Raw genomic sequence first — 26,310 nt, forward strand, 5'->3', positions numbered from 1 at the left:
GAAATAATCTTAATTGAATAAAAATATTTGATTGACTAACGGTTAACACTTGTCGTTATGTAGTAAAATTTTTATATTCAAAATAGAGACACGACATTATGATGTATACATAAATGATAATATGATACATACATATATCCCAAATATTGGCATGTTACTATCACGTATTTATAGTGATGATGTGATATTATCGTATATTATTGTTAAAATTACATTAACTTTAAATAAAATGATAAAATTAATATAAATTTTAAAATTGAATAACATTTGAAATAATTTATCTCATATTTATTTGGAAAAGACTCTATGTATAATGGTATAGTAAATTAATATGAAATAATAAGTATGTTAAGAAAACCTATATAATAGGAAAAGAAGAAAGGTAACGAACTACCTACAAATTCTAGGAAGGGTATGCTTTCAAGGGATTAAAATTTCTATGATACTAAATTCAATAATTTTAGATATGATATAAAATACAATGAGAATACAATACATTTAAGTATGGCAGTATTAAGGCGGACGCAAGATTTTATGTTAGGAGGGCAAATTTATAAATTTTTAAGGGGGTGAACTTATAAAATTTCAAGAGATGTAAAAATATATTTTCAATAAAAAAAATCTAAAGAAAATATCTAAATATATAAACTTTGAAATTTTCAAGGAACGACTATCCCCACCCGCTCCCTTCGGTTCATCCATGGTTAGTACAATATACATGCATTGTATTTTGGAAATTGGTTTGATTCCATTTTAGCAAATAAATGAAAAGGGAAGTTAAAATCGAGCCCAGAAGAAAAACATTCTTTGTTAATAGAATAAGCCTTGCGTAAACATACATGCATGAAATATAAGAGTGGAGAGTGAGATTGGATAAAGGGAAGGTTCATATGAAAAAGTGTTTTAGCTAAGTGATTTGTTATTTAAGAAAAGGACATTGCATTCAAAGCTGCATGCACATGCATTTCTTCGGTACTTGTAAGTAGTGGCCTCTGCCCAATGGTTCTCGATATCTGGCATCTTCAACTTCAAGGCCAGAGTCATCATCAAACTATTTTCGGGGGGTTCTACAAGGAGATTGGCTAGAGATTCGAGACTTAAAACTCGATCTAAGCTTGATCGGGTATCACTTTTAAAACTCAGAGCTCAATTCTAGATAAAAATCAAATTATTCAAAATCCCAAGTTTTCGTACAATTTTATCTCAACCATTGGTTTTGGGTGAAGTAAAATGAGTAGGGCGGACATGGATTCTTGTATGATCCTTGAAATATATAAAACTTAGAAAAGAATAGAATATAAATATCTATATTTGACACTCGTCTTCAAGTTCAAGTAATGTAAAAAGATTGCCACCACCAAAGATATGAACAGTTTGATGTTATAATCAGCCAGTAATATTAGGGTAATTACTCGAACATTCATAAGTTAGAAATGAATTGAACATATTGTCATACAAACATTCGTATCCCGAGTCCAAGAAAAATGTACAATCACCAACACCAAAAAAAGTAAAGTAATTTGATGTTATAATCACCCAAAGATATGGAAGAAAACATTAGTAAATTCTATTTCAGATCATAATTTGTTAAAGAGAAAAAAAAAGCTTCCATCTGTCTCATTGTGTAAACTGTGTCCATCGCATGTTTCTTTTTCATATTTACAGGTTAAACTTCCTGTACAACGCTGAATCCAAGAAAATCCATCACAGAATTGCTGCCAATCCCACACTGTCGCCCTCCTCGTTTCTATTTCCCGGAGTATTGACTGAACCGCGTGGCCGCGCTGAAACAGAGTATGGTAAAATTCGTAAGCACATTTCCCGGAACAGCAACAAAAAAGGCAGTCAGATGTAAAGTGAGTGCTTTACCGGTAACATTTGTTATAACGTTTACATTTTTCTGAGCAGTAAGAGATTTTAAGTTGTTCCCAGTAGCTAATAAAAGCAAGCTTTTCATATGCTGCTTCTGTTCTTTCGGACTAGCGGTCTTTGTCAAGGCTTCTTCGAAGGCATGTAAATCATTCGGGGTAATACAAGGAAGAGAGTAAAATCTGGAATAGTCCGATAAAGGCGTCGTCAATTAGTATTATAAGGATTGTATGATCAGCGTGTATCCGCTTAAATAGTAATGGAGAAATTAGAGTTCCGAAAACTAACCTGTCAGGGAGCCGGATCTCTGTCAGAGAGAGACAAGAATATTTCGCGACAGAGATTAACCAGATCAGCACTAGCAAAAGCGTTTGACTCGAGGGCCAGACCTTGGATGACTGCAGAAAACAGATCTCTCGAGACATATCCTTGGAGGTCGACATTGTTTGTAAGTATAGATAGAATAACCACAACAGCAGAGAAAGAACAAACTTTGGTCACAGCTTCACTGTCGGTCCAAGTAAATGCTTCTAATGAAATCTGCAATACTGGAATTGCCAGGCTTTTGTGCTTCAAAAGGAAACTGTAAACAAATAAGAACATTGAGAAACTAGAATTTACAGAAATAAATATAATATAATATCGTAAATCTTAAAGTACTACAGGATTTCAACACTAAAAGAAATAAGTGCAGCTTCATACCCAACCATAGAGCTTGATGCAAATGCATCCAAATCTTTTAGAGAAGACATGTCCACACGACTGACATGCCCCGAATGTTCCAAAGAAGGCTAGAGTTTAATCCTGGTGACGCTATACTAGCAAGGAGTGAACATATTTCACGAGTTAAATCTCAGAGTAACTTCTCCTCCATCACTTCCACTTTCAGGTCTGACCCGGTAAGGATATCGTGATGGTCGGGAACCTTTGCCCGGCCTTCACACAAAAGACCAAACCACGAACAACTCAGAGCTTGCTGACAATGGACAAATAATGTGTGTAGTAGCTTTTCCAGCCACACCTCCCACATGTCGGTAGGGCAAGACTTAACCAGAGGAATCAAAACAGAATGAACAAGCTGCCTCGTATGTCTGAACTCCATTGACTGTATATTCTCAACTAAAGCTAAAGCAACAGAATCAATGTCCATGTATTTGAAAAACGGATCACCAATGGTTGTAGATAGGCCCATTACATTGTACCTATGAATGTGGAAGATACATTAACACAGATTAGGAAAGACTCATTGAGCAGATGATGATTGAAGCATTCCTTTCAAAATATTAGCTTTTGTAAGTTGCGTATCAGGACTACGAAATGTACAAATGCAATACTTACCCACTATCTCTGATACCCTTTAACCAATTCCGTATATCAGTTTCATTTGGCTCGGTATACCCTTCCTTATTCACAACAAACCGAGATCCATCATTGAAAGTTAATGCACCCTTTGACAATTTGGGGTTCCCAATGCCAAGAAGACTGGATCTGTCCACATCACTCATGCTCATTGCTGCTTTAATCTCTCCAGGTAATACTTGGAACACGGATGGTGACCAAAGGGCATGTATAGCACGAAGCAGCTGCGGAAGAATGGTAAAGCTGTCAAAGGTTGTTTCTGAGTCATCTTACAGATTATATATATATGTAGGTCACAATAGCATACTTTTAAGAGGGGAGGAAACATCCAAGACAGATGAGAAGCCATTGGATGAGGGGTAGAAGTTGCTGTTGAGCTGTTTTGTACGCAGCCTTTTCTCATTCCACTCCTCTTAAGTGCTTTCTCAAAGAATGTGAGTGTGGAAAAGTGACCACATGAATGCCGTATCGGAGCATAAACGAACTAGTCCAAGAGGTTCAGACAAGTAATTGTTTTGCCACTCTATTTGTATCCACGGGTTCAAGTAACCATGCCAAAACTTCTTGTTGCTGTTGAACACTGCTCCATTTCAAGAAATGTCAAAAAAGAAGGGAAAAAAAGAACGTTTTACGTGGAAACTGATATGCTTTAAGCAAGTAATTACCCTGCAGCAGAAGCCATAACAAGAAACGCTTCACCTAGAAGATTATGTTCACCACGAAGCAAACAACCTTCTCTTTGCAAATATGCCATGGTATCGGCAATACCCTGCATAAGCAACATCGTGAAGTAAATATAATGTTTGGACAAAATTTAGGTTTTCCTCGACTCTTATAAACAGACAAGTGATGGTTGTAAAAGTTAACCATTAAAACCCGTGACAGATTCCAACAAATTTCCTTATGAAGCACATCTGTCAGTATTTGCTTAAGGATTATGTGGACTTTTTCTACTCAAATTTAAGAGCTAAAGAAACATTGTATACTTCCAACTTCACAATCCTATTGGGGAAATAAAAATGACACACTCTTTTCTGAATAATAACTATCTATGTCAGCATTTTGTAAACTTCAAAGCTTCAAGCAAAAATGTTATCATTTTGCTCGACCGATGTGTTACCTTCATTGAGGCAGAATACTTTTGTCGGCAGCTTTGGCTATTCGAATAAACGATGTGCAAATTTGCAACCTTGCATGTCGTGCACTGCTTGTTGCAGGATCCTGTCAAGTAGAACTTTGGGTAAAAATTACAATACATGGTCGTCAAGTGGAAAAAAAGATGGAAAAGAGAATTGAACCTTAACAACAAAAGGAAGTGAATTGAGGAGCTCAAAAAGCTTATTGATGACACTGCTAGCTGCATCCGGGAAATACTGAGGAATGGACCCATTGCTTCTAGATAGTGCCCAAGTACTTCCACAAGGGCAGGCTCAGTCCAATTCAAAGAAAGAAGTTCCCGAAGTAAACCTTCAACCCATCGTAAACAGCGTTTTTTGGTAGGTAAGGTATCATAAACATAGATTAATGAAAATAAAATAAGGAATGGTTAGCAAACCTTCAAATATTCCACACAAAGCTAAGTGAACTTCAGAACTTCCCCCAGCAAACTCATTCAAACCATAAAAAATAGAACTAACAACACTTTCCAGAGCTGCTTGCATGCTTTCCATTACTGCTAAGTCCTGAAAGTTCGGAAAATAATAAAAATGAAGCTTCTAAACCAGAAAACCTGAACACTAGGTATAATGGAAAGAAACAAGATGGAAAGAGTTAGCAACGAAACATGAGCAGGCATTGGAGAATTCAAGAGGTTCTTAATGATCATAATAATTCTTTCAGAAATTTTAGCACCAGCCACAAGGGGCTTGATAGAAGCAATGAACTTGATTAACTCAAACTGCAGTGGGGGGGTGGGGGGTGAAATGTATGTTTATGCTTGAATTTCCAAATTGAATGAATCTAAATAAAAAATGAGGTAGTAAAGCCTACCAGCCTAGAACGGTAGTGGCCAAAATGACCCTTGCCTTCAATATCATCACTCCAAAACTCCAAAACCCCTAGAGAAAGGGCCTGTCCAGCAACAAGCCTTTCTTTCTTAAGCATTCGTTGGAAAGATGTATCCAGAATTGCACTACAAATATCTTCGTTGAGAGAACTTAAAATCTTTTGCTTTTCATTATCAACTGGAGCAGAACCAGAGTCCGCACTGTTAGCAGATGATCCATCTCCGGATGAATGCACTGAAAGCTTCAGCTTTGACATCAAGTCCCGCATTAGCGTCTAGAGAAAATATTTTATTTGATTTTAGCTTTTGCAATTCATGCTTTGTTATCACAATAATTTATGAAAAGCTTCCACGCACCAACCAAAATTGCAGGGATTGATAATGAAGAGCTAGCTTAAAATGTTGAAAGAACCCAAGCATCTGTAAAAAAAATTAAGTCATAATTTTTTATTACTCATAACTAAACAAAAGTAGCCAGAACAATTATCAAACGAAAATGCTTCACAATCTTGCACACAAACAATGTTACTCGGACACGGGTGAGAGTGTTGAACATAGGTATGTGTTTTATCCAAATTCTTATGTATTTAGAAGGTCCTTGGAGGATCATTTCCTCATACCAATATCCAGATGTGTCGGATACAGGTACTACAAGAAAAATGGAGCTAGAGCAACGTATGACAAAAAATGTAAAATACATCCATGTTAAGAAACCTGTTTGCAAATATACAACTTAAGTTGAAATAATTTTAAAAAACTTGCCACAATCGCAATCTTTTGATGGTCACTACCTGTTGTATGTAGAGAGAGAATGTGTTGCCGTCTCCAAGAATACACTGCAAATTTGAGGAACCCAAAGACACCATGCTTTCACATACATATTCTGCAAACTCGGAATCACTTTCATCTATAGCCCCACCTGCTGAGCTAGATCTGACCAAGAATTCTCCAGATACATTCATCAAGATTTGGAAGATGCTACTCATTGCAGTCAAATTCAGAAGTAGAGTCGTCAGCAGGTCTCCTTCTGCATGCCGTAATTGAAAGTTTGCAACGTCATGCAGTAGTCTTCAGGGAGAGAAAATCTGTCTTAATCATATAAACCATAAAGCATACCTTGGAGAGACAAGTTTGAAAAACTCACAAACATGAAGGTGGAAATCAGGAGAGGAAAGTAGGAAGCCACACCTGTCAAAATACAGATATAAGTGCAAGGAAGGTATCACACCAATGATTAAAACTTCTTTCGAGAAATGAAAAGAAGAATATCATACCCATGAATGATGCCGAATTTAGCAAGATCGGACAGAGGTGCCCATTCGGCATATGCATTTACAGCATTTAAAGTAGCTGTTACAGCAGCCACATGCTGTTTTGCAACGTCAAGATGTTGTCTACCCACCTCACTCAATGCTTATCCGAAATGCCTTTCCAATAGCTGTACCAAAGTTGAGGATATAAAATAACACTAAATGAAGCAAAAAAATGTTCTAGGAGAGAAGGAGCCATACTGTATATAGTAGCGGCAAAATTTCTAGCAAAGATTGAGTAAGCCCACGTAATAGTAACCTACGCCGATCACCTGAAAGATAAATTTATTTCAGTGGGATGCCTAAATCTATGTTACTTCTACTCTTCACTTCATTCTAAGTACCCATTTCTGACGCCAACATCTAACAAATATCGTAAATCAGAATATACCCCCCAAATACATAGATTTTTTTTCTTCAAAAAAATAACACATACTTGTGTCATATACATACCCATATCCGAAAAAGACCAAGTCCAAATAACATATCTAAACAAACAACTGCCCCATTCCAAGAAAATGAAATTATTCAGTTCTCATACAAACAAATTCAAATCAAGATAGATAAAAACCTTCCAAATCTTCATTGTGGACTGTAATATCTTCCGGAAGCCATCTCAGCATCATTGAAACCAACTCGGCCTAAAATGGAAAGGAAAAAATCCGAGGAATTATCCAATGCCTTATTTTGAGAATAGAAGAAGATCATGACTACATGTAGATTACAAAGAGCTTTACTTGAACAGGGCCCTTATTGGATAGGGAAACTAGCAATGGAAGCAGCTCTTGCCAAAGATTTAGTCCTTCTCTTCGAACTACCTGAAATAAAGCCAAGAAAAAAAAGATCAGGGATAGAAAATAAGACAAAAGTCAGGCAGCCAGAGCACCGTGTTGAAAACCTAGCAACGAGGGCAGTAGTTTGACTTTTCAAAGCCCATTCCTCACAAGGATCTGCCATTTCAGACATTAACTCAACAGAAACTTTTGAGAAGTTCCCCGTTCTAAAGGACTGAATTCTTCCCATCGCAACCGTACCAAGTGCTGCATAGATATTAAGATGATAAACATCTTCTTCTCAAGATCAATACACAATTATAATCATGATTAACATCATATAATGAATATTTTAACTCGGAGATTAAGTCAGAAACAGGACCACTTTCATCAAAGTGAGGACACAGCAAAAACAGAAAGGAACTAATATTGAATGAGCTTAACCTGTAGCATTTTAAATGCATGTAACCGTATTTCTGAAGACCAATCTTTTCTGGCTAAAAGGAATGACGTGTTTGCCAAAACCCGTATATCTCCTGCTTTAATCTGAAAATATTACAGAAAGATAAGAAAAAAAGTAATATAAAACACGTAAGTATATAGGGTCATGATACAAGAGTAAATGCAGAATTAAATTATGATCTTGCAGTTTTCTGCAGAAAAAAGTAGACACGAATTCGCAAAGGACGCAAACGGTTTCCAGGGCTTCATTCCTAAGCTCTTTTCACCGGAAGCCTTTAGTTGTCATGATAGGGCTTCTCTCTTAAATAGTTTTCTGTGTTTAGTTTTACTAAACAAAAGTTCACCAATTAAACTCATCTTAAAGATGCAAGAAAACATAGACCGTGACAAAACTGATTGCTATGTGAATCACGGTTACAAATTTCAGCACAATAAACAATTCATCCTAGGTTGCAGAAGTCATAAAGTCCCTAAAATATTACTAATAACAATAAAAAATTTCAAAACGAGGAGCGCCTTTTAAACAATTAAAATTATTCTAAGGAGTCAAAGTTCAATCAAATCTCTAACCAGGGTTCATTATTGAAATATCAATAGCACAAACTTGGAGGGGTAACATTACCCAATCAAAGATAGCCCAAACTTGAGTCAATCTTCGCATAGATATTGAACGTTTACCAATCATAAACATCCGAAAACCCTATGATAGAAGAGAAACAAAGGAACTGCAAAATGCAGATTTTGAAACCTCAGTAGAGACTGAAAGATAACCAATGCCAAAACCCCATTTTAAAACAAAGAGAAAGAAGTAGACCAAACAGAAAAATTCTTGTCAAACTGCAAAGCTAAGCCTAATGGAGAGAACTGTAAGGTTCATAAAAGCAAATCACAATTACTCTTGAGATTAAACCCTTCAACTCAATTAAACCACTAATCAAGCTTAAAAAAGAAGAGTTCATAAATTTCCCAATTGTATATAAATTCAAACAAGTCGACAGAAAAAAAATCAAAAACTTTCACCAGATAACATGAACTTCAATTTAAGAACTTTTTAAAAGCAAAACTAAGAATATGCAAAGATAAACAAAAAGAAAGAGAGCCTGAAACCTAAAAACAAAGTAAAGGGAAATGAGCATAATAAACAGACGATTATTCTCAAAATGAAAAGCTAAGAGATACTATCAAGTCTATAAAAGCAAATTGTAATGACCCTTTAGCTTAAATGAACAACTAATAATTCTTCCAAAAGAAAAAGTCCACAAATTTTCCAACTTTACAAAAATTCAAAAACTGGTCTACTGAATCGAAGTTCAAAATGACATTTTTCAGAATCAAACTTTACAGTAGTAATTTTTACATCCAAAGCTGATTAATTTACAAACAAAACAAAGAGAGCGAGCGAGAGAATACGGATTCAAGGTACGAAACGGCAGTTTTGCGAGCCTCGGGAGTAGAATTCCAATCAAGGGCTGCAACAATGGCTCTTGCCACGTTGTTTACTATGCTATTGTTACTGTTACTTTCTTCCATTTTTGCTCTGCCTTTGCTTTTTTCTGAAACTACCAACTTTTCTGGGTTTTTCTCTTCAATGAGATTCTTTTGGGGGTTTCTCCAAATTTCTGCCTTTGTTGTTCGAAGAATTCAAAGAAACTGAAAAGAAAGGATTGGAACGTGTTTTCCTAGAAGGGGTTTATCAAATACATGGGAAGGTTTAAACATATTTGAGCTTTGCACCTGATCATCCGCATTCTGTAGTGCAGTAATGCTCTAAGGTTATTATTTTTATTAATTTTTTAAAAACGACAATGAATCATAATTTATTAATTTTTCTCTTTACTTGGATTTTTAACTAATATTTCTCTATAATTGCCCTATTTGAATATTAGGTATTTATTTATATCAGTCGACTTGCCAAATAAGTTTTTATCTCATTACTTAATCAAAGATTCCGTAACGGATTCAAAAACATTTAAAGCGTGATATTTAAATTTAAATAATTAATATATAATATTTTTAAACTTAAAATTAATATATATATATATATTAAATTATAAAGTTTTTTTTCCTTTAACGTGACTGTGAAATTCAACGACGGTTTCAAAAAATATTTTTTAGAGGATGAAAAAATATATATTAACAACATAATTTATTTTACAGATAATACAAATAAAATTTTAAAGTTGACATAATGAATAAAATAAATAATTATTCGAAAAAAATTTAAATTTCAAGACAGCTGATGACACTCTAAAAGTTATTTTTTTCTTAAACTTCTTTTTGTTATATTTTCCAATGGTTAATATCTTAATAGAAATTCAATTCTTAAAACTATCTATAATTATTATATCTTTAAACTGAAAATTTATTTTGTGGTAATATCTTAATAGAAAATTAAGTTAATGGTGCTTAACCTCTTAGGTAATAAAAAATATTGATGGAGTCACTTGAATTATAAATGTTGTGAGAGTTAAAATATAGTTTTAAGATGGGATTGGCTTCTAATTTTATAATTTTAAGGACTGATTCACGACTTCATAAATTTTAGAGAGGTCAAAATGTTATTTAATCAAATATTAACTTACAATCTCTTAATTTTTAAAGGGACTTATATTTAATTTAATCATTTTATGAGGGTCATCACCTCTGCAATAATGATTAATGCATATTATATTTTTGTATTTGCATGGATTATAAAAGCCACGGAATATTGTATGTCCATCGCATAAATGGATATAACATCATCCTCCACTACATTCGATCCAACTAAGACTATCACTTGTGCTCGGGGTTGGAGACGAAAATAAATAAACAAACAAAAATAGATGTAACATCATTCTCCATTATATTTGATTCAAATTTATATTTAATTATTAAATTTTAATTTTAATTATAATTAAATATTTGTTTCGATATTTATTATTAAAGAGAATGTTGTTCTCCTGAAATTTTAAATTATGACTGAAAGTATATGTGTAACTAAATGATATTCTAAATAGATATTATATTGCAATCACCTCCATTATTAAAAGAAAAATGAGAGTGATAGTAAATCTTATATATGTAAAAATAAATATATTCGTTTCATATAAATACTGTATCCAAAACACGTCCAAATTCAAATAATAAAATAATTTTTGCACTTTTGGTTAAAGGGGAGCACCAATGCATTAAACTAATATGTGAAAGCCTGCGATGATTTTTCAGGCAAAAATAGTGGTAAGCTAAACATCTTATTCACTTTTGGTTACCATTTTCGTATTCATTGCAAAATAAAACAAACTCATACTGAAAAGATTAAAAGTTTCTAATACTTTCCTGCAATTGCATCCAAAGGGAAGTTGACAATACATCATAATAAGGTTTAAAGAACACTACCAGATGATTCACTCAACAGAATACCATATTTTACAAGCATAATAGCCTATGTCTAATATTACCCCAAAAATCTTCTGGCAGTCGATCACCACATTAGATCTTTTGATGTTTCTCAATCTTCACTCTTCTTCTTTTTCTCTTTCTTGGTCAGCACTTCAGACTCTTCTCCTTGTTCTGCATGCTTTCTCTTCTTCTTTTTCTTCTCTCCTTCAACATTCTCCCCATCATCCTCGGTAGGATGTTTCTTCTTCTTCTTCTTTTCCTTTCCTTCTCTGTTGGTTCTACGTTTTCGGGTTCATTTTCATTAGTTGGCAAACCTGCCTCCTTATCAGCCTTCTTCTTCTTCTTCTTTTTCTTCTTCTCTTTCTTCTCTTCTGTTGCAGGTGCCTCGGCTGCTTCTTCTGCCTGAGAAGGTTCAGACTCAACCTTTTTCTTCTTCTTTGGGACCATGTCTTGATCCTCAAGCGCAGTCACATTTGTAGTTTGCCCAAGAAGATTATCAGCTGCGGGATTGTATGCCTGTATATAAGGAAAGAACCACTTAAAGGAGGACAAAAACACAATCTAAAACAATATATAAGATACATCAATTGCACAGACCTTAGCAGGAGTTATCAACCCAGCTCCCTTCTTCCGATCCTTGTCATAGACTTCTATCTTAGGCTTGCCTTTAGCTGAACCAGCAGATCGTCCCAATTCTTTGCCCTCAAGAACCCTTAATCTTGCTTCAAGCTACAAAATATATGTATGAAATACCTTACGTTCTCTTTTTGTTTGTTTTTTCCGTAAAGCATGCATGCAAGTGCAGGTGCAGAAAGAAAGAAGTCAAACACAAGCATATGATTTACCTTGGCTCGGTTCTCAAGCCCCATAGAGTTGTCTTGGTCATCTCCAAGAGCATCACAACGAATCGCCAATGCAGCCTTCGCAGCAAGTGACCTGGAAATCTTCCCCTTGTGTTTCGGTGCTGCCTGACCAACCAAGGATGCATGGTATATGAGCCCATATTTTGGTGTTGAATGCTTTGTCTTGAGAGCTCTGAAGAGAGCCTTCTCTGCACCAAGAATCTGAACAGTGCTACCAGGCTGCTTGGAAAGATTCAACAAACTGCCACCATGAGCGATGAGACGAGCACCAACAAGTTCACCGACAAGAGCAGTCAAGTTTGGCGCAATGGTGTCATCCTGCTCTTTAAATAATCATATAGCTGAGCCCGGTATTCAGCAAGGTTGAGAACCTGATCACATAGATCTTTTATATTCATAAGATCAAGGTCATTAATTTCAGTTCCCATGGATATCACTGCAGCCTCCTTTAATTCTGTCTCAACCTCTTCGGGTAATATCTGCAAAAATTTAAGCACGCTCTTCAAAAATAAGGAAAGCATTTCCTTCAAGCTCTTTATGTCAAGCCCAAAAGTGAAGAAATTGATAGTTGGCAAAACGATAATAAGCTTCGTATTGGAATCATGGCACACTTGATACACAGGTTGGGGTATGGATTTTCAGATTAATCAATCAGAGCTCATACCTCTGAGAAGTCAAGCTTAGCAGCATTAGCACGGTCGCCCATTAGTTTCACTGCCTTGGCATAGAGGATATTGTCCTGTATGATCTTAGTAAGCTCCGGAAAATGCCAACCATACCACTCCCGAATCCTCATTGCATATGTGTTGAGCTCTTTATCAAGATCATCAAGCAAACCGATGGCTTGAACAATCATTGTATCAACCTAAAACAATAAAATTATACTATACAGTCACAATCAAGAAATCGTGAGTCTTAAAATACAATAAATGATTTAAAACAGAACAATTATTCAAATAGCACACAAATCCACCTTATGTTGGCACTTCAACACCAAAATAAGACAGATGCAAGCAATTACACACAGATGAATGCATTTATGCAGTTTTTGCCCATATTATTTCGAGTCTTCATTTTTCATGAAGTACCCAGGTCCACATACATACTCAGACATAGGTATGGGGATATGATCCTCCAAGGACTTCGAAATATACGGAAACCTTGGAAAATAAATTGAACACACCCGTGTTGGACACATAGCCATGTCCAACAGTTACACCCAAGTCCTAGTAACATAGCTTTCTACAAATGAAACCAAAATTATGAGCAGCCTTTCATTTTTAACGAGAATTCCCAATGAGCATTTTACTCTAACACCATATTTAATACAACTAAAATGATTGGCTAGAATGCTTAACTAAATTTTACAATTTTTAAAACTCTCAGCCATCTTCAACAAGATAATTGTTTCAAATCAAACAACTACAAGAGTCTAATGCTTACAGTGTAAACTCACCATTTACAGAGTTACCATAATCTTGTACCAACTTATTTATATATTTCTACAATTGAACATTTCTCCACAAATCCCTCCCTGTCCCAAAGGAAAAAGATAATTCTCAATCAAGTTCACAAGAGACTGTTAAATTTATAAGTACCTTATCAGCACTGAACTTCAGCTTGTATCGAGATAGGCTATGAGACAAACCCAGACTCATTGGAGCTAAATCTTGAGCACCTAGACCAGATATGAGTTCAGTCAACTGAATTCTCACACCTCTCAGCAACTCCATAACAGCGGTATTGTGAACACAATCAATTTTCTGCAAACATGTAATTACTTAAATAAGACTCACAGCTGAATGGGACAGAAGAATATCACCATAGAATCCATATATGCATGCTATTAACAGACCAGTTTTTCCTTAATTGCATTTCCAAGCTTTGTATCAGCAACACCTAATGTTTCACCATCACAATGCGCACGCAAGAACTTGCGTAGACCTTTGCTGGGTGCACTTTCAAGTAGTTTGGTTGCAGCTTCCAAAGCTTCTGCAGTGTTCTCAAACTTGGAAAAGGCTTTCAAAGACACAACCTAATGATATTTTAAATGAAAATGGATCAGCTCCATGGTTAAAGTAGAGCCAAAAGGTATGGCACTAAAAGGAGAAGAAATGTGATCAAAATCCAAAATCTTGATAACCTTTCTTGCAGAATCAGGAGCCAAAAATTCCTTTGACAAGTCCTACAGTAACAAAAACACAAATTTCAATCCAACTCAAAATCAATAAGTTCTATAAACTAAATCGTAAAACCATTGGTTTTCATTCAATCAATGTACTTTTTTTCCACAGTTAGTAACAATAAAAATGTAGCTTCCTATTATTTTTCACGAGATATGGAGAGAAAATTACCTCTACTTTATTTAGCTTCCTTTCATCTAAGACTTTGAAAAGGGCAAAGCCCGCCGGAGTCTCGAACAACACAAGCATTTCTCAATCGTCAAGAAAAACAGACCTAAGACATCACCATAAAATTACTGTCATAATTAAACTGCAAACGAAAAAAACATAAAGACCCAAAAAATGATTAAAAAAAAGCCACACCTTTTTTAAAACCCAATTCATAAAATTACCTCTTCAATTCATACTCGTAAACAAAACTGTAAAAAACATAAACAAGAAGGGAAAAAATCATCAATCAAACGTCTTTTAAGGAACCCCTTAGTGTTGAAGTTACAGTACACAAAACCAAGAATCCAACTTAGCACTCACGAAAAGCTAGCAAAAGCCAAAATCAACCAAAAATGCTAATGAAGAGAGAGGAAGAATCTAAAGCTGCTAAACAAAAAAGTGACTAGTTTCCTTTACCTAAGTTCAGTATCCGTCTGCTGACTTGCTGAGAATAGAGAAAGGGAGAGCGAAGAGAAAACGATGGAGTGGGTTTAGGGTATTAGGTCAGCGCTTATATTGCCGCATTGTTCATAAGGTTACTTTGGTAATTATGCTAGGTCTTTCGCAGGAGAGTCTTTCTTAAAATGAAAATTTAAGGGTAAAATCCATATGAGTCAACCCAGTTATTACTTCTGCTACAAATGAGTCACTTTTTCTTTTTCTAAACGTTATACTTTAGTCACTAATTAAAATTTTATTAAAAATAGATCACTCTGATCGAAGCATACATATAATATTGGTGGTATAACAATAGTTTTAATCTTTCGAACTTATGCATTCTATCAATTTGTTTTTTTAAAATAATTCAATAAATTTAACCCTTCATATTTAAAAATAACACTAATCTTTTAGCAATTTTATTAACTAAACGATGCTATCAGATCAAATCAACAGTTGGATAACAACATTCTATTATAAAGCAACAATAAATTATTGTTAAATTATTATTATACCAGAAAAATAATATAATATTCCTAAAAGAATCACAAGTAACTTAAGAGAGGACAAAGCTTAATTGATAAGATTTTTAAATTGAATTATTTTTAAATTGAATTGTTTTAAATTAGTACTAAACTTATCAAATATATAAATTTTAAAAACTAATGTTGTTGTTATATTAGTTCACATCTTATTCTATTTAATATTTAATGAAAATGATTTATTTATTATAATATTTTAATAAAATGACCAAATTATAAATTTTAGAAAAAACAACTCATTTATAAACAAATTAAAACTTAAAAGAATTCACCTATTAATTAATCTAATAGAACGAGACAATAAGTCCTTCCCTTTAATAAGATTAAAATGAGACAATAAATCACTCGAACAAAATTAAAAATCTAAATTAACATTGTAATTTAAAAAAACAGATATGAAAGTCAAATATGCATTAACTAAACCGAGAGATTATAGATAATTTAAATCTGGTTTAAAGAAAAAAAATTAACCTGAACCTATGCCATCATTTAAAAGAGAATTGACACCAAACCTATTTTGCTCGACACGTGAAAGCATAAAATTTTAAAATATCAATTTCAGTTTTATACAGATTTTTGGGAAGCTACTTATTTATTCATGAACACGAGAGAGAGAGAGAAAGAGAGAGAGAGAGAGAGGGGGGAGAACTAAAAACAGCAAGCCTCATGTGCTATTACCTATGCACGGTCGCGTTTATCACGAGCATGGACATAATAAATATAATTAATTTAAAAGCAGTGTATTCTCCACCTACATGCTCAGATTACTGAGTTCTGAAGTTGCATATGTTCGATCCTCGGGAACTGCATCTTTCTTCTCTTTGTTGGAAAACAGTTCCTCCTTGTTGAAGCTTGGTGTATTTCTTGATGGCGGGGCCGAACAGACCGGTACAACCGATCTTATTTTAACTGGCGGTGCAATGTATTGAAATGTTATCTAAGATAGTAAACTGCTGTAAAGAATGCTTTGAATGAAATTGATAATCTGATTTTACAAAGTATAGTTCTTGCTTTATATACACTACACTCATGTTGCAACCAACTAACTGCCTAACGTTCTAGCCGTTGTTACAACCAATTATAACAGCTTGCAAAACAACCTGAGTGTTAACTATCCTCTGCTGTAACCTTCTTGGCATATGCATCACACTCAACATCTTCTATGTTCAATATTCCCCCTATTTTTTCCCTTGCTTTTCTACTAAACACACCTTAACCTGATCACGAAAACATTCAAAAGCACCTTTAGCTAATGGCTTGGTAAATCCATCAGCAATCTGATGAGAGGCTGGGACATATTGAACGCGTAGATGCTTGGCTGCCACCTTTTCCCACACAAAAATGAACATCAAGGTCAACATGCTTGGATTGGGCATGGTAAATCGGATTGGCACTCATTGCAACAGCTCCTGAGTTATCACACCAGATTGTTGGTGTTGAAGTCAAGTCTTCACCTAAATCAGCAAGAACGGTATTCACCCAAGTGACCTCTGCAGCTACATCCGCAAGACTTTTATACTCGGCTTCCATGGTTGACCGAGAGACTGTCTTTTGCTTCCTTGACTGCCAGGACACCAAACATTTGCCAAGAAATACACAATGACTGGACATCGACCGTCTGTCATCAAGATCACCTCCCCAGTCTGCATCCGCAAATGCAGTAATAGACATATTAGAGCCAGCAGTTGAAAACAACAACCCATAGTCCACAGTGCCTGCCAAGTATCGAAGGATTCTTTTAACTGCCATAAAATGGGATTCGCGAGGAGTTTGCATGTACTGAACAACTTTGCTCACACTAAGAGCCACATCAGGTCGAGTATGGCAAATGTATAGCAAGGAACCAACAATGCTGCGAAATTCATATGCATCAACTAACAAGTCACCTTCATCCTTAGAGAGTTTATTAGCTACAATCATAGGCGAAGCAGTCGGATTAGCACGTGTCATGTTCGCTTTGGCCAGTAAATCGAGCAGAAACTTTTTCTGACTTAAAACAATTGAGTTAGCATCACGTTTGACTTCAATACCCAGAAAATAGGATAAGTCTCCAAGGTCTTTGAGCGAGAACTGCTTATTGAGTTCACAAATCACATATTCAATATGACTGAGTGATTCTCCAGTCAGTATGATATCATCAACGTATACAAGGATAAACGTGCGAGTGCCAGCCTGATCGGTAACAAACAAAGAGCTGTCAGCTTTGGACCCTCAAAACCCAAGAGCGAGCAAGCTATCTCGAAGCTTGTTGTGCCAGTTACGTGGTGCTTGTCGTAGCCCATAGAGCGCCTTCTGTAGTTTGCAGACAAGAGGCGTACCATCAGGATTGTACACCTCAAATCCAGGTGGTTGTGTCATAAACACATCTTCAGTCAGTCTACCGTTGAGAAAAGCGTTGTTAACATCGATTTGCCGAAGTGGCCAATTCTTCGAGACAGCCAGCGAAAGGATGATGTTGATCGTAGAGAACCGAACTACAGGGCTAAACGTCTCTTGGAAATCTTGTCCTGGTACCTGTTAGTACCCCTTCGCAACTAGACGTGCTTTGTGCCTTTGAACAGTACCATCAGCATTCTTTTTAACTTTGAAGAGCCACTTACATCCTACAGCCTTCCTTCCTACTGGGAGTTGCACTAGAGTCCAGGTACTGTTTTGCTGTAGAGCGTTAAACTCATCAAGGACAGCTGCAGACCATTTCTCAGATTGAAAAGCTTCATAGACAGTTTCTGGGATGTTCTCATCAAGGTTGCTAAGGAGAACTTTGGGCTTGAAAATACCAGCCTTACTGCGTGTGCACATCGGGTGCATATTGGTTGTGGTTTTCGATTGTGACACCAGAGTTGGCTCAATTACAGGCTGTTCAGTTACAACTGGCTCAGCTACAGGTTGTTCAGATATAACAACCGACTCAGCTTCAGGCTGTTCAGGTGCACGTGACTCATAACATGTTTCTTCATCAGGAGTCAGGGTTGTAGGAGGAGAAATCGATGCTTGTGAATGAGAGGCATGTTGGTTTTCAGTTTATTGTAGACTCGACCCAGTAGGTATGACGAGATCACGAGAAGCAGTGGTGGTCAATGTAATCCCAGGAGAGGTGTTTGCATGTGAAGAAGCCATAGGTACACATAACCGTTTCGGCTGCAGAATTACATCTAAAGCAGGCAAATTCTTCTTGGCTGAACCACGAGAGAATTGAAATTTTGCAAAAGGAAATGTTAGTTCATCAAACTTAACGTGGCGAGATATGTAAACTCGTCCATCCGCTGCTAGGCACTGGTAGCCCTTATGCTGAGGACTGTAGCCTAGGAAGGTACACTGCTGGGAATGAAACATGAACTTGTGCTTTTGAAACAACCGGAAAAGTGGAAAACACTTACAGCCAAACACCTTCATAAAATTATAATCAGGTTGCCTGTTAAACAATCTTTCAAATGGAGAAGTACCTTGCAATACTCGAGTGGGAAGTCTATTAATAAGATAGACTGTCGTGGTCACAGCATAAGACCAGAATTTTAATGGTAACGAAGCCTGAGCAAGAAGAACAAGGGCGAGCTCGATCAAATGTCGATGTTTTCGCTCCACAACCCCATTTTGCTCAGAGGTATGTGGGCATGTTACTCGATGCATAATCCCTTCTTTGGCCAGAAAGGTATTCAGGGGTCTGTACTCGCCACTCGAATCACTTTGAATGGCTTTAATAGAGAGGTTAAATTGTGTAGCCACCATACTCCTAAACAACTGGAACGCAGTTAGAAGTTGAGACTTATCTTTTAGCAAGTAGAGCCAAGAATGGCGAGTGCATGCGTCTACAAAGGCAACGTAATATCGAAAACCGTTTGAAGGAGTAGGCGCGGGACCCCACAAATCAGAGAACACAAGTTGAAAGGGTTCAAAATATACCGTCTGCGAGTGTTCAAATGACAGTTTATGGCTTTTCCCAATACAACAAGCCGAGCAAACTTTATTGGTATTAGTTGAAATTTTTACATGTAGCTTTTTACAAACATCTTTTAGTGTTTGAAGAGAGGGATGCCCAAGCGTTTGTGCCACAAATCAAGCGCCTCGGAGGTAGTAGCTAAGCTAACACTAGCTTGGTTATTAACCGAATGTCTATCGTCAGCCAGCTCGAACGAGTAAAGGCCCCCGTTCTGTTTTCCTCGAAGTAGAACACTGCCAGTAATTTCATCTTGAACACAGCAATCGTTGGCATGAAATTCAAGAAAGACTCGATTGTCCCTAGCAAGCTTGGACACCGAAAGTAGATTTTTAGTTATCAGGCACATGTAAGATATTGGTTAACTTTAGTGCTTGTGACCGAGAAAAAACTAAAGCGTTACCAACGGTTTCAACATGAAGAGAAGCACCATTGCCAACAAGAAGGTTACCTGGTCCCCTATAGTCATATGGTTGAGCTAGCTTGGCAACATCTGGCGTCACATGGTGCGTGGCACCTAAATCGACTACCCAATACTCACGCGAAGAAGAAGCTGCATTGGCTTGAGGGAGCTCAGTGGCTCTTCCTTCACTGTAGGAGTCATACTGTGTGTTGTCAGCAAAATTAACACTATTAGAGTTGGCTTTATATTGTTGTGCATCACTGCCATCACCAAGGAAATCACGATCAAACCGGTACCAGCATTGTTGAACTAAATGCTCAGTCTTACCGCATAGTTGACACTGCACTCGGGGACGACCTCGTCCACGACCACCTAATCGACCACCCGAGTAAGATTTACGATTACCTTCTTGGTTGGTTCTTGAACCAGAAATGAACCGATTAGCAGGTTGTGCCACATGTGCACTCATTGGAAGGTTGTCTGCTGAAAACTCAAATCCAGCCAATTGAGTTTCAGCATCAATTAACATGTTACTGACAACATCGAGAGTAGGTTTCTCATGCATGGTGGTTATAACCGCCATAAAGGACTGGTATTCACGAGGTAGTCCTTTAAGCACACTTACAATCTGCTCAACTGGTGCAACAGGACTTCCACAAGATTCGAGCGCATCGCACACTTCTTTAACACGTGTGATATATACACGCATATTGTCATCTCCTTTCTTGAGAGATTGAAGTTTGTATAGCAGATTCATTACTGCTGTGGTGGAGCGATTAGCAAAGAACTGCGTGACCTTGTTCCATACGGCAGCTACTGTCTCAGCACCAACGAATTGAGGTAATAGTTGTGGACTGATGGTGGACAGTAACCAGGATGCGAGCGCACTGTCCTGGGCCATGAAGTCTTCAAACGCTTCATTTAGCACAACCTCACCATTCTGATCGACCACAGTCTTTGGTGGTGCCACCATCGAGCCTGTCAACATCCTCTCCAAGCGATGACTTCGAACTGTAAGCAGCACTTGCTGTTTCCACAGCAAGAAGTTCATCTCATCCAAGACGACGTTCACTTTCTTGTTAGTGAACACAAGCGAGCGCACCAACGAACCTCCTCCAGATGTTGAGGAGACATTCGAACTGTCAAGCGCCATTATCGCAGTCGGAGCTTAGAATCCAAGACCTTTGGCGAAAGATACCATGTTGAAATGTTATCTAAGATAGTAAACTGCTGTAAAGAATGCTTTGAATGAAATTGATAATCTGATTTTACAAAGTATAGTTCTTGCTTTATATACACTACACTCATGCTGCAACCAACTAACTGCCTAACGTTCTAGCCGTTGTTACAACCAATTATAACAGCTTGCAAAACAACCTGAGTGCTAACTATCCTCTGCTGCAACCTTCTTGGCATATGCATCACACTCAACATCTTCTATGTTCAATAGAATGGAACTGCGGTGTGTACCACCAAGGTTCATTCTCTCGAACCTTGGTCTGGCTGAAAAAGGTGGAGCTCCAGTTCTCATTCTTGGCGGGACAGGAGCCTGAGTTGCCGGCTCTTGCATGTTTGGTCTCATGGAAGAAGCCTGCCTAACTGTTCGGTTCATTGGAGGAGATGCTGCATAGGATGGTGGTGGTATAGAATTTCTGTAATAACTTGTCCTTGCAGGATACTGTGATCGAATATGAGAAGACTCAAAAGGCATTTGGATTTTGTAATCGGTCATTCACAGGCTGGAAAACTTCGCTTTCCAACTCAACATTCTTCTGTTTGTGGTCTTCCTGTTTTGATTCGCCGATAACAGTTTCAGCAGTAGTTTGACATGGAACAAGCCAATCAATCACTACAGGAGATGAAGGGTTTTTGGGTGGTTCTTCTTTAATCTCTTGAATGGTCACCGTAGATCTTCCCATGGTTGGTTGAGATGCTGAATGCTTAGAGATGCAAAGAGAAGGGCGTGATAGCCTTGGGGTCGTAAAGATAGGTTCTTGGTCCCTAGCTTGAAATGAAAGATGATGATTCGGATGTAAAATTGACCGCACATAAGGAAGAAACTGAGGACCAGGCGGAGGAACTGGAGAAACCGGAAATGGAAACAGATGGCTTTGCAGCTGCAACTGTTGTTCTTGCTGCCACATTTGGTATATGGGCAAGGCCATTTCCGGGGAAAAACTAGGGTAAGGCCAACCTTCACCCTGCATAAGATATAAGCTTCGGATTGGTGGGGTTAGGTCTCGACATACAGGGACAGATCTCCGCTTTTCATTCCGACAATCGTTTTGCACACTGTTCTGCTTCTGATGGCAGTAACGATGAAAGAAAACGAGCAACGAGAACTTACTCTTGTTCTTGTTTTCCTTTAGACTCCAATGGAGATGATGAAGACAAAAATGAAACGACGTCCCGAGACCCTGCAGGTACCAGGCTATATTAGAAAATATTCACATGAAAGTTATGTTAGGCGGTGGTATAAGGAAAAATATGCACATAAAAACACCAAGAGGAAGATTTAAGTGATTAAAGAAAACTTCAACAAGACACTGAAAGTAAGAAAATTTTCAGAGAATTAATCATAAAATGATTTTTTAAGCTAGAGTGAAACATTTTTGTTGCAAATGAATAAATGATAGATGACAGAATTATGTAGTATCCATTATGGGTACGCATCCAATACAGATACATTTAACTCTTTTTTTTTCTTCTTCCATGTATTCAGAATATCCTTGGAGGGTTATATGCACATAACTACGTCCAGATATGTGTCGGACATGGTGACTTCAAGAAAGTTAAAGAGTTGGAGCACAATATATACCAATTCATAAGTTGTTTCATATCAGGCTAAGATTGAGTGTTTGCTTCATTGTCTAACCCGAGAAATGTAACCTTGGGATATTTTAATAAGGAAGAAAGGAATCATACATTTTCTAAGGGCTGACCATGCAGCCATTGCAGCATTCTTCTGTACTTGTTTCTTAGTCTGAGCTGGATCCCCTGTAAAGCTCATTCCTGCAAGGTCAAGCGAAAAACTAGGAACATGGCCTGATCCAGATCGAACAGTGGTGTAGACCGGAAGATTTAAGCCAGCTCTATGAGCAGTCTCATGAAGCAAGTTCTTATAGACACCTGTTTCATCCTGCACAATAGACACAAACTCGGGAGATTCTTACTTTATTTCTTTTCCTAAAGCAAGAAATAGTGAATATTCGCTTTAGCTCAACATGTGTCCGCTCAGAAAGCACAAAGAATAATTGCTTAAATTCATAGACAACAATATAAGGACACAAATTAAATCAGCTGCAGAGTCTGGCTTGAAGAGGGGGCAAACAGTTAACATCTAGAGTTTTTCTAGCATACCATTGCTTATATAAAACTATAATTGATAATGTTAACAGATTCAAAAAATATGGTATACGTTGCTCAACAATTTCAAGCAATTCACCAAAAAAAAGAAAAGAAAAACCCATAAATCATTGTATTAAAAGGAAAGTTTAAAAAGATGAATATGCTGTGCAAGTATGCAGGTAATTGATCTAAAGGGTGATTTAACCATGGATTATACCAAAGACATAATTCATTGCTGCAACTAAACCTTCCAACAGACGACTGCCAAATCTCGTTGTGTTCAAATGACACAACCGATTATTACCTTGACTTCTATTAAACCCTTATATGAAGTCATTTTTCAATGTTAAAACCATGTCAAGTCATTGCTTAAATTTAAATTTAAGATATGACATTGGCATCTCTAAGGATGATAGTCAGTTACTAAGAGAGAAAAAAGAGTCAACACAACACAAGGTGTTCTTGCATTGCAACTCGCAATCAACCTGAGAAACACTTCAAAAAAGTATGTTTGCTTACCAAAACTCTTGCAGCCAGTGCTTTTGAAGGGCCTCGGTTGGCAAGAGTATTTAGCGCTATTTCAGCTACAGCATGTTCTGCTTGTCTCAAAGTAGAGCAAAACGTAGGGCTTTCAAAGGTCTCTCCATTAAAGTTTACGGTAGCTTTAAACCAAGGAGCGTGATCAGGGCCTTCCCGAATGCACGAATAAGATGGCAGATTAAAGCAACTTCTTTGGTTCTTGAACATACCTACACACATAAAACATTATTAATTCACAAAAATAACCTCTGAAAACATACAGAAATTTTAACCCTCAAATTGAATTTAAAACCAATGATTTAACTTCTCTTGCATATCAAACATTAAGAATCCAGAAAACACAAGAGAAAGATAATAATAATAATAATAATAATAATAATAATATCTCAAAATATCACTTCTCCTCAAATTTAGCCCAAAAAAATGGTGAAAATATTTAAGGAAATATTGACCCCAAAAAATATTCAGGGATCTATGATAGCCAAAAAAATTGTTCAAAGAGGTGCCCCAGAAACACCAAGCTCGAAAAGACCTAACATTTTCTTTCCTTTTCCTAAAACTTTCTAACCAGCCAAACAGACACCAACGTCTCAATAGAAAACATGAGTTTGATCCTCGCAATCTATCGCAAAAACAATAAAAGAGGCACCATGACCCCATGATCCACATACCAAAATTCGTAAATAATATATATAACAATCCAGAATAAAGGAAAAGCAATTTCTAAAAATAAATTGATCTGGAAATTATGAAAAAGAACAAAAATGAAATTAAAGGGTAACCAACCTTATGAATAAGTAAAAATTCGGGGTACTTCTTTCTTATTGAATACTTGAAAATTGTCGGGAAATTAATAGAAGAAAAAAATCTGGGTTTAATGGGGAGGTAACTCCCGTAGTGAAGTAAGTAGCATTCTCTTTGCACACAAATCAAAGCAAATATTGGCTGTTTTACTCCTATTCGGTTCGATTTTCCGTTATTTTCTGTATTTTTTAATACAAGATTAATTATTTTTTACATAAATTGAAATTAAAATAATTTATTTAATATATATTCTGTTAGTTAAAGATTTGGTTGGGAATAGAGTGATTTTTTAAAGAAAAATTATTTATTTGATCCTTTATTTAATTTTTTATTTTTTATTTAAAATATATCTATTTTTTTAAGAAAAAATATTAGATAATCAAAACCAAAAGCAAAAATGATGATAACTAAATAAATAATTTACTCAAATGTATATAATCATCAACTTAGATAGCTTATTGTAGTACATAAAGGGCCATCTTTCCAACGAACTTCATTAAAATATCATCAAACAAGCCAAAACGAGTAAATAAACTGACACGGACTCCCAATTTATTTCCTAAAGCATACTTGTATTCATCCATAAATAGTTTTTTCACACTGCCGTGCCACCATATTTTCTTGCAGCTTCTCTGCTGTCAATGGTTCTGCCGTAACTGCCCATTGGCGGCGGCCCGACAGTTGCACCGCCGTATCTTCTTTCAGCTTCTCTGCTGTCAATCGTGTTAGGATATCCATACCTGGAAGGCGGTGGTTTAACAGCTTCTTTTAAGTATTCCATGGCGGTGCCGATATCACTCGTTGGTTGGCTAAGATTATTAGACCCGCCGTTAGTTGGTTTAGTCCATGAACCGCTGCCGGTTTCAGTGGTCCCGGTTGGTGTCTGGCGCCAATATGTTGCACTGAGAGGACCGAACTTGTTTGGTCGGCTAGCTTGGGTTTGGACTTTTGTAAGGAAATCCTCAACTTGTTGCGGACGTTCGTGGACCGGACTCGAAGGCCGGTTGATCCATTTCTCGTCGGTATGATGCCGAACAGGACTCAAACTCGAAGGGCGATCGATCCATTTCTCTTCTACACGATACCGAACTGGACTAGAAGGCTTAGTCCATTTCTCTTCAACATGATACCGAACAGGACTCGATGGTCGATTCCATTTCTCTTCGCCATGACACCGAACAGGACTCGATGGTCGATTCCCTTTCTCTTCGCCATGATACCAAACAGGACTCGAGCTCTTCCGCCATTTATCAGGGTTTAAGGGCCTAGTGATCGGCTTACGCTCGACATTACCGTAGTCTGTCGCCATGTCAACTCTTATAGGGGTGCTTTGCTTGTATTCGGCCACATAAGTCGGCACCTCCACGACCTCGGTTTTGGTAACGTAATACTCGGTGTTGCCGTTCGGAGTAATGTAAGACTTGACCGGGTTCCTCCTCCCACTGGAATCAATGTACACAGGCTGGCACTTATGATCCGAATCATAACTTGTTTTGCTCCACCCATCGGCGCTCCCTCGTGGAACAGCGCCGCTGTTGTAGGTCGTGTAGCTGCCCCGGTACGTGTAACCATATCCGTCCATTGTTTTTTTCTAGAACTCTTTGGGCTTTTCTTTCTTACTTATCAAAGGTGTTTGAAGCTCTCTTTATATAGAAAAAAATTGGCGTTCTTTTAGCTTGAATGACGAAAGAGACAATGACATCAACAATTGAGGATCCTACGCCATAAACTTTGAGAATCCCAGGTTTTTCCATTGAGAAAACTATTTAAAGAATCAGATTCGTTTTATTTATCGGATAATGACTTCCATTAGCTGTCTGAAAACATGCAAATTTCATATTATTCTGGTATGGATTTGACCTTCACAGTGCAGAATTTAGTGCCCACTC

General features: G+C 36.9%; 3 pseudogenes; all 3 read right to left on the minus strand.

Annotated features, from left to right (window-relative positions):
- Positions 1 to 1,461: 1,461 nt before the first annotated feature.
- On the minus strand, positions 1,462 to 9,493 carry LOC120117743 (annotated as a pseudogene).
- Positions 9,494 to 11,258: 1,765 nt separating this feature from the next.
- Positions 11,259 to 14,925, minus strand: LOC120117744 (annotated as a pseudogene).
- Positions 14,926 to 16,044: 1,119 nt separating this feature from the next.
- LOC120117749 lies at positions 16,045 to 23,976 on the minus strand (annotated as a pseudogene).
- Positions 23,977 to 26,310: the final 2,334 nt, after the last annotated feature.

The sequence above is a fragment of the Hibiscus syriacus genome, unplaced genomic scaffold (genome assembly GCF_006381635.1).
Source record: "Hibiscus syriacus cultivar Baekdansim isolate YM2019G1 unplaced genomic scaffold, ASM638163v2 tig00110321_pilon, whole genome shotgun sequence".
Taxonomy (NCBI): Eukaryota; Viridiplantae; Streptophyta; class Magnoliopsida; order Malvales; family Malvaceae; genus Hibiscus; species Hibiscus syriacus.